The 9,361-nt window shown below is 46.9% G+C and overlaps 1 long non-coding RNA gene across 1 annotated transcript; it reads right to left on the bottom strand.

Moving 5' to 3' along the window:
* Positions 1–478: 478 nt before the first annotated feature.
* On the bottom strand, positions 479–1,917 carry LOC125532078 (uncharacterized). Its single transcript, XR_015607542.1, has 2 exons — positions 1,199–1,917; positions 479–1,121 (listed from the first exon to the last, which is right to left on the bottom strand). It is a non-coding gene; the product is annotated as an uncharacterized LOC125532078 (long non-coding RNA).
* Between the last annotated feature and the right edge of the window lie 7,444 nt (positions 1,918–9,361).

Below are 9,361 nucleotides of genomic sequence, written 5' to 3' on the forward strand. Positions count from 1 at the left end.
TTGATTTTTTAAAAGAACAAGTGAACCGCACAAAAACACAAAGTACTACACGGTCGAACCAACCAAAGTACTTTCTATATTGCGCCACTGTCTATGGTCGCTGATGATGTTCATGGGCACAATACATCCATCAGTTGTTTTACATAGCCACACACACATACATACACACAAAATCAGCACTAGCACCTGCCAGAGCTGCAATAGAGGATCAGCAGAACTGTATTTTGAGGACCAACCGAGCTGCAATAAATCAGAAACCTGCACCAGCTTGGACATATCCTTGAATAGTTTTAAAAAAGAAAATTTCTAACTGAATTGCGCACGCCGCCCATCTGAGCTGCACACCAGGGCCATCTCAACCGCTCGCGTGCGCGGCATCTCTGGCATCGCCAGCGAACTGCATGGCGGCGCTGCCGGGCACATCAGCCCTCCGGTAAACCTTTTCTATTACTACGTCCAAACTAGTAGACAAGACTGGTGAACTGCATTATTTTAACTATTTGTGTTCTTTTGTTCTAGAACTTTTCTGTTACACCATTATATTGTTATCTTCGCATTAGAAAAAACTGCATGTATATGCAATACGTACTACAAGATGCCATAAGGGAACCACAAACATGGTGAAACTAAAACAAACAGCAAAGATGAACTACTAAAGAAATAATTATGCGGCCGGCCACCATAGTGCAGTGCACTTGTCTCCCGCCGCGTGCAAACAAGAAGTGTAGGAGAGAGCTGCAGGTGAGAGCCGTAGACTGCACGCCACACTCGACAGCACTGCATGATTTTCTCACTGGAAAGGGCCACCTCACCGGTCGCTCTTCAACTTCATGGCCTCGTTTGTGGACTGCACGGGTGCTGTCGCCTGGCTGCAGGGCAGGGACGCCCGCACGCTCATGCTGTTCCGGAAATTGGGCGAAGTGAGCTGCATTTCGATCCAAAAAAACACCCATATGGACGAAGTGAGCTACATCGATGCGGGAGTGCTGCCAGACCTGCCAAATAGAGGAATTGGAGGGAATCAGGCAACGTAGTGGAAGAGAGGGGAGGGACTTCAACATTCACATCCGGAGGACGTCGGATGAGCCCCGAAGCCATCCCTCGCGGTGCATTGAAGTTTTCTGTAGCAAAAACAAAAAAAGTCAACAGCACGACTCGTGCGGCGGCGGAGGGGTGGGCAGCAAGAACCGGCACGCGCCTGATGGATCTGGGCAGGGGTGGAGGGGTGGGTCTCCGGCGACCCCCAAGCTCAACGTAACCCCTCCAATCCTTGGAGTCGGCCATTGCTAACGCCCCCAGGACGGCTACAACCGGATCTGTCATCGGGTAGTCGTGGGAGGATGGTGATGGGGCAGATTCGATGGCTAGCTGACGCGGGGGCAGGTGGCCCGAGGAGGGAGGTGGTTGGAGAGGGTGTGGCGGCGTGGGGAGGTGGTGGTGCCACGGCGCGGAGAGTGAGGTGGTGCGGTGGTGCTTGGGAGAAGATGGTGCGGCGGCGCGGGGAGGGGGTGTTGCCACGGCACGGGGAGTGAGGTGGTGTGGTAGTGCAGGGGAGAAGATGGTGCGGCGGCACGGGGAGGGGTTGGTGCCACGGCGCGGGGAGGGAGTAGTGTGGTGGTGCCGGGGAGGAGATGGTGCGGCGGCGGGCTAGAACGGGAGGCGTGTAGACTTGATTGAGGAGCACAAGGAGAGAGAGGAGGGTGGGTGACGAGAGGATAAGGTGGGGTGGGATTTGTTTTTTTAGTTTGTAGCTAACGGGGTGGGTCGGAGGGGTTAGAAGAATAACAGTCTTAAGGTGTTATCATAATAGACCCATTCTATATATATATCAGAAGAGTTTTTGAGTGTTTACCTCAAAGCGCTCCTTCATCAGATTGACTAAGCCGGCTTTAAAGTCACGGTTGGTATGAAGGCGGTTTAGATAACCCGCATGAATCTCATGAGCATTAAATAGGGCATAACGCTCCAAGTCCAGCTTCCACTTGCCCTTGTGAGCAGCTGAAAATCCTTCCTTGGTGCTATGTTTTGACAAGACAGTGGGGTTTCCCGGTTCTGTATAGCCAAACCCGGTGACAATAACATCTTCAGCCTTTTCTTCAGCAGGCATGACAGGACTTGGCGGCTTAGCATTTGCCGGGTTAACATCCATAGAATCCATGGTGACATGGTGCTCTTCTGGCGGCGGATCATTAGTGGCAGCTTCAAGAGTTTGATGGGAAGCCTCTGACATCATTTGCTTCTCCGGCTCAGTGGTGTTGGTGTCATCACCCGACTTACTTGTCTTCACATTCTTGCTTGGCTTGGCTTTACCGCTAGCAATGAGACACAAAAACATTAGTATGATGATTTACAAAGGGTTTCAAAACCAAAGAAATTCAATGTTCTCACCCTGGGGCGACTTTGGAGAGGGGGATCCGAGTCCCATTGGAGTCACCAGATGAGGAGTGAGAAGTTCCCTAATAGTTTGAATCAGAAGGGTTAATAGGTTGTCAAATAAGACCCGCCTTTGGAAAAGCTAAGTCGGAAATCTGTGAAACCTCTGCTCGGCGCTTGCGAGGAACCGGCGTGTTGGGTAAGCCAGAAGAGAGATTCCCACCGCCTCTATTCCGGATCGTGCGGCGAACTTCGTGCTGCTGCTTCTTCAAAATAAAGTTGGGATCCAAGTAAGCTAAAGGGTGAGAAAACCTTACTCTCCGGCTCGCTTGATGAACTCTCTGTCTTGGCAGAGGTTCTGAGTAGGAGGAAAGGATAGTTACCTCTTCACCATCTGCATTGCTGGCCTCCGCGTCATCCTGATAGAAATCAATGTCAATAAGATGAGCAAAGAAAGAGCCAAGGGAGTCAAGTTCTACCTTCGACTCATCATCCAGAGTAAAAAGATCAGTTGTATCTGCCTTCTTTTTGGCAGGTTTCTTGGTCACCTTGGTCTTGTTTATGACCTTCTTGGCCGGCTTATCTTGGAGTTTCTTATTCCAAAAGGGGGAGTCAGCCTGCAGAAGTTCAAGTAATAATGAGAAGGCAGATTGATAATTAAGGATTTAGTGAAAGTTGTTCGAATACTTACAGCTGGCGGCTTGTTGAGGGTACAGAAGGGATTCAACCCCACTTTACTGCAAGTCTCTAAACTCTCGTTGAGCAGAGTCTTCGTCATATCATTGATCTTTTATCTTCCAGATGAATTAGAGAGTAACACAATGGATCTTTGACATCGCCGGTATACTCACACATTAAGCCGGATCGGCGACTTAAGGGCAAGATTCTCCATGCGACCTAGCATCAAACCAGATTGACTCCAATCAAACCATTGGCCATCAAGGCTCTGATCTTTGAAAAAATGGGCATATATTTGGCCCGTTCTTCTGTGATGATCGATTCTGGGAGAGGATGTCTGTTGCTAAGCAGGTTTTCACGGTAACCTGGCACAGGATTTTCGCCTTCTAGAGAGGTGTCTTTGTAGTAGAACTAAGTCTTGTTCCAGTCCTTAGGATGGCTGGGAGGTGTGACAGTAGGAAAAGTGGCTTCTTTCTGACTCTGAATGGAAATGCCACCTAGTTCTAGGTTGGGCCCGTCTATGAACTCTGTTTGGCGGTTCAGGTAATAGAATTCCCTGAACAGTTCTATAGTGGGCTCCTGTTGAAGATACACTTCGCAAAACACTTGGAAGTTGCAGATGTTTGAAACAGAGTTGGGCCCAATATCTCGCGGATGGAGTTGGAAGAAATGCAGCACATCACAAAAGAATTTTGAGTCGGGCGGAGTGAACCCCCGGAGCATGTGATCAGTAAAAACTACGACTTCTCCTTCTTTTGGATCAGGGGTGGTTTCTGTTCCTCAGTCTCTCCAGTGGATAATGTTCATTGCGGCTAAGACACCCACTTGAACATGCTCATTCAGCGTCTGCTTTGTAACCCGGGAGGCGACCCAGTTGCATGAAGTGACGGTTTTGGTGATTTTGTTGATGAAAGCCTAGAAAGGAAAATATTGTCGGATTAAGGTTATGATGTTAAGCCGTCCAGAGATCAAAAAATAAGTGTGTTAAGAAAGGCCAATTCGTATGCAAAAAATATGTGTTATATTGGTTGGCATGATTACACTAGAAGACGATGCCGGGTTACATAGATTTTGAACATATACTGACGGCTTAAAGAGGGCCTAATGGTGTATAGCGGGTTACGGCCTATCATATAAACCACCAGCACGGTTGAAGTTACAATTGCCTAGAGGTCTATAAATGAAATTTGTCTATGTACTGAACAAACAGGTTCCACGGATCGGTTCTATGATTTTGGATCTACAGCAGCTCAGAAAATAATATAAATTACTAAACCTAGTTACAGCGGCGGAAGAACACGCGAGCTGGGTATTGCATCTCAGGAGGACATAACGCATCTGTGCTTAGGAGACAAAGGCTAAAACTACTGACGCATCAAGTTTGTATTGCGTTTGGATCAAATTGAGCATGTGCAAGAGGACAATGGGGAGTTTTTGATGGACACCGGAGAACTTCGATGAATTGTGTGAACCCTAGTACAGATCTGATGCGAAGCAGAATGGGTGCCTATTGATGTTCTTGAACAGCGGAAGAGTTCCGTGTTTCTCTGGTCCGTTCAGGTCGATGCAGCAGCCGGAGTTGAGGACACTGGAGGAAGACAACGGCGGCGGAGCTCGGGTTTGTAGAGGCGTCGCAAGGAGGAAGACGAAGACAAGAAGGCAAGGGTAAAAAGTGAAAGGAAGGACCCCTACCCCTATTTATAAGGAAAAGATAAGATGGCGGGCACGGGAATCAAGGAGGCCGAAAATGAATATGCGGCTATGTGAAGGCCTCGATTTTTGGGAGGTCCATTAAGATAGAGATCTGTTGAGATGTCTTGGGCTTTGTGCAAAGTTAATGCGCAGTGATGTCATGACGGGTTATCACGGTTCTGAAATGTGACGTCATGGCGGGTTACAATGAATTGATGAGGAATTGATAATGGAAGATGCTGTTGAGTCAAGAGGTGAAGATTGATGTGAGCAAGTTCAAATCAACCTAGGGCTTAATGTTGGGGATATAACTACTAGGTATGACCAGCCCAAGAGGGGTCGGGTCATGCCATTGGCGGCTTAAAGATGAAGAGTCCCGATAAGGGCCAAGAAGACATGAAGATGGTGGTTCATAGAGCAAGCCTATTGCAGGCCCAAGACCCGGGGGCGACCTGAGGCCCAAAGGGATGAGCCGCCATATGTTAACTTGTTCTGTAAGGCAAGTTTAGTTAGAAACCGAGCCGGTCACGTTTGTGTGAGCCGGCCAGGACTTTGTAAGCCGCGGGGCATCAACCTGTATATAAAGGGGTGACCCGACGATGGGTTAACTCAGGAAACAATCAATCGAGCGCTAGGTCAAGCGTATTCGCTCCCTAGTAATCGAAACCAAAGCAATACAACCTAAAGCGGGAGTAGGCTTTTACCTCATTGAGAAGGGTCGAACCTGGGTAAACTCTCTGTGTCCTTTGTCCTGTTCAACCCCTTCAAGCTAACCTAGTTGTGATGGCTCCACACGTAAGTCCTTTTGCTATGATATCTGCCATGTTAAGTCCACAACAATGTCAGAGGCCGGAGGTAGAAGACGGAGTCGATGACGTTGTAGGGCGTTCGGCGTCTCGTGGCTTGGTGGAGACGACACTTACGACAGAGGCAGAGTTTGTAGACACGGTGGGAATACAAGGGAGCACGGTGGCTGCGGTTACTATGGTGGCGCGGCTTCGATGGCTTCGCCATGGCATCAGGAGGGAGAGGGAGAGGGCTGCATGGTGAATGGGGAGGTCATCCATATCGGACAACAACGAGGGGGTCATCCACGTCATCGACGTGGCCTGGGGAGGCAGGTAGGCAGCTCGTGTGGCGCGCGTAGCACGCATGAGTCAGGCACGCGCCTGGCGTCCTACTGGCGGGAGGTTGAAGACGCCCTTGTCCCTAGTGGGTTGGGCCTGCTACAGTGCTGGTCCGCAGAGGTAAGCGCCATGTATGTTTTCTTTTATGTTTATTTCTATTTTCTTATCCATTTGCCACTGTTTCAATTTCAAAACAGAATCAAAACAGTACCAGAAACCCTTTGAATATTTTTATGTTGCTAAATGGAATTTTCCAAATGCACATAAAATATTTGAAAATATATATCTAAATTCAAATATGATAATGATTTAAATTCATTTCCCAGAATATTCCTTAAAAATGTGCACTATTTTTTGTTTGGCTCCAAACCCTTGCCAAAATTATCAAACATTAATGAAGGGCATTTTGGGTTCATTGAAAATATTTTATTTCGATCCTAGTTAAATTTCATTTGGTGCTAGGGTTTGAACATCCCCATTTCAAATTCATTTGAATTTTAAACATGATGCATGGACGATGATGAAACTATTTATAATCAATTTCTAGGGTTGTGACAACTCGAAACAATTATTCCGCCGCCACAAGCCTGTGTTCTTCCGCGATCCCATCTAGAGGCCTGTGCCGGTACTCTGTCGCAGGGGGAATCGATCATGGAGGGCTTTTACATCAACCTAGTTGCACCTCTGATGATGTGTGAGTAGTTCCTACAGGACCTATGGGTCCATAGTGATTTGCTAGATGGATCTCTCTCTCTCTCTCTCTGATCTTTAATACTAAGTTCTCCACGGAGTTCTATTTAATGTAATCTTTTTTGTGGTGTGTTTGTTGGGATCGATGAATTGTGGGTTTATGATCAGACTACCAAAGTAATTGAGTTATATTCTGAACTTTATTATGTGTGATTGTTATAGTTATGTAATACTTTCTGATCTATGTGTTTTTTTGGCCCAGTTGATGATTAGATCTTCAGTGGAAGTGGTGCATGGTAGTAGGTTCAATCTTGCGGTGTCCTCACCTCATGTCAGAAGGGGTAGCGAGGCACATATTTGTATTGTTGCTACTAAGGGTAAAACAACGGGGTTCGATCCATATTGATTGGTCTTATTTTGTCTACATCGTGTCATCATACTTCATGCATCACTCTCTTAATTTGTTATGAACTTAATACCTAGAGAGGCAAGCATAGAAGCACTCTCGAAGTGGAGTAATAGTAGTAGATGCATAATCGTTTTGGTCTACTTGTCACGGATGTAATACCTATGTACTGATCATGTCATGAATAACATCATAACTATGCGCTTTTCTATCACTTGCCCAACAACAATTTATCTACCCATCGTATGCTATGTTCTTGAGATGCCTCTAGTGAAAACTATGGCCCCCAGGTCCATTCACCATATTTACTAAAACCCTAAAAATTTGCTGCAATTTATGTACTTTTATTTCCTTTTGCAATTTATATATCTTTCACTATCAGAATTAATCCTTGCAATTAACAGGAACAAGGGGATTGACAACCCTCTTGCCGCGTTGGGTGCAAGTATTTTGTTTGTATGTGTAGGTATTGTCGACCTTTGTCTGTGTGAATCTCCTATTGGTTCGATAACTTTGGTTTCTACTGAGGGCAATACTACCCGCTACTATATTGCTTCTCCTTTCCTCTCCGGGGAAAACCCAACGCAACTCACAAGTAGCACCCACTGCTACCGCCCTGCCATGGTCAGCCATGGACGTGCATTGCAGCCGTGGGCTACCAGATTTGGTCGAGGCTCGACCGTGGGCATCCTGATACGATCGGGGGTCAAGCCTGCGAGCTCATCCTCCCCTCCCGACGGCCTCAAGCGCACCTCCTACCCCACCCTACTTACCCTCTCGACGGCGTCCGACGTGGATCCCCCTCGATAACGTCCATTGAAACGACGCAGGAGGAAAATGAGGTCACCGGTGCTAGGGAAGAAGGGGCAAAGAAGAAGCTGACATGTGGGCCCACCTGTCAGAATATCAGACTTAACGGTCAACCTAACATTCAAACAAACATGTGGGTCCGCTCTGCATAATCCGGATCCAATTTTAATCATCCAACCATTAGCGTTTTTTTGGAACATTCAACCAATTTTGTGATAACTTTTTGTGAAATTAAAGTAAATGGTAGTTTTTTGTAACCCTAGCCAAAAATGTGAAAGTTTTTTTTTCTTATTTACTCCGTTGAACGTGTGCCGATGAATATTTAAGAGCTTTTTAATGGTTTCCTTCAATCATGGTTGACTGTGGAGACTGGAGAGAGATGCGCCTGTCTTCTTAATAATCAAAATCTAGTTGAGTTATTTTCGGTGGAGAGATGAAATTTTCCTACTTGGCTCCGGGCCGATGATTAAAAAAATTACAAAGCTACTATTTGCAACAAAATCTGTCTCTTTTGTTTTCGGGAATGGAGAGCGAATCTGAAAAAACATTTCAGCGGCATAATCCAAAACTGATAGTGTAGAAAATGTGAACATGTTTCCTTTTTGTTCTTTCAAGAGCTAACATGAACTCCCGTTACCGTAACTCTCTTATTGACCATCTGTCGTTGGACATGCACCAGAATTGTGCTGTCTGATTTCTAGCCTGGACGTCTCTTTCAAAGTGAAAGTTTCGCATCATCCAGCCAACTAAACTCGCATCGCTCTGTCGTCTGTACTACCGAGGAACCGCAGGGCGTTTATGGGGATGAGGGGCAGTTCGCGAGGCAATCCTGCAGCGACCCATAGCTGCAAGACCCCAGTGGTTCACAGCACCAGTAGTTATCGCCTTGAGAACCACCTCCGCAAAAGTTTGGCCGGCACACGTCAAGGTTGACCTCGCCGGCGCCGCCGCCGCGGCCTCGAATCTTGAAATCCGGACGACGGCGACGATAACCATCAGTTACAAACTCGAAGAAATAACATGCACTTACATTCTGCGGATAACGCGTGGCATACAAGGAGGACAAGGAGTAGCACGGTTGCTGCATTTGCTTTCATCTGGCAGTCGAACCTTCTCTGCATCATGTATGATCTGTTAAGGATCTATGTGCAGATAGATGGATGGACTGGTGGACACAACTGTTGTGCTATATATATGTACAGAGGCACCAGAACATGGTAAGCAATTATTGCTCTCTTGTGTGTGTGTGTAGGTAGCACTTATTTCTTATTTACAGTTTACTAAATAAAGATGGAGCGCGAAGCAACATGTGGTTGAGTTGGTTAGGTGGACAGTGGTATCCCAACCCACCAGGGTTCAAATCCTGGTGCTCGCATTATTCCTGGATTTATTTCAGGATTTCTGGCGATGCGCTTTCAGTGGGAGGAGACGTTCCCGTCGACGACGAGGCGCCTACGGGTAAGGTGTGGTGTGTGCGTTCATAGAGGTGAGTGTATGCGCGTGTATATGAATGCTTGTGTCTGTACTGATGCTAAAAAAAGATGGAGCATTAGGAAGGTACTCCCCCCGTCTGGTGGGGGACACA

Source organism: Triticum urartu, chromosome 6A (genome assembly GCF_056163025.1).
Source record: "Triticum urartu cultivar PI428250 chromosome 6A, HENAU_Tu73, whole genome shotgun sequence".
NCBI classification, from domain to species: domain Eukaryota; kingdom Viridiplantae; phylum Streptophyta; class Magnoliopsida; order Poales; family Poaceae; genus Triticum; species Triticum urartu.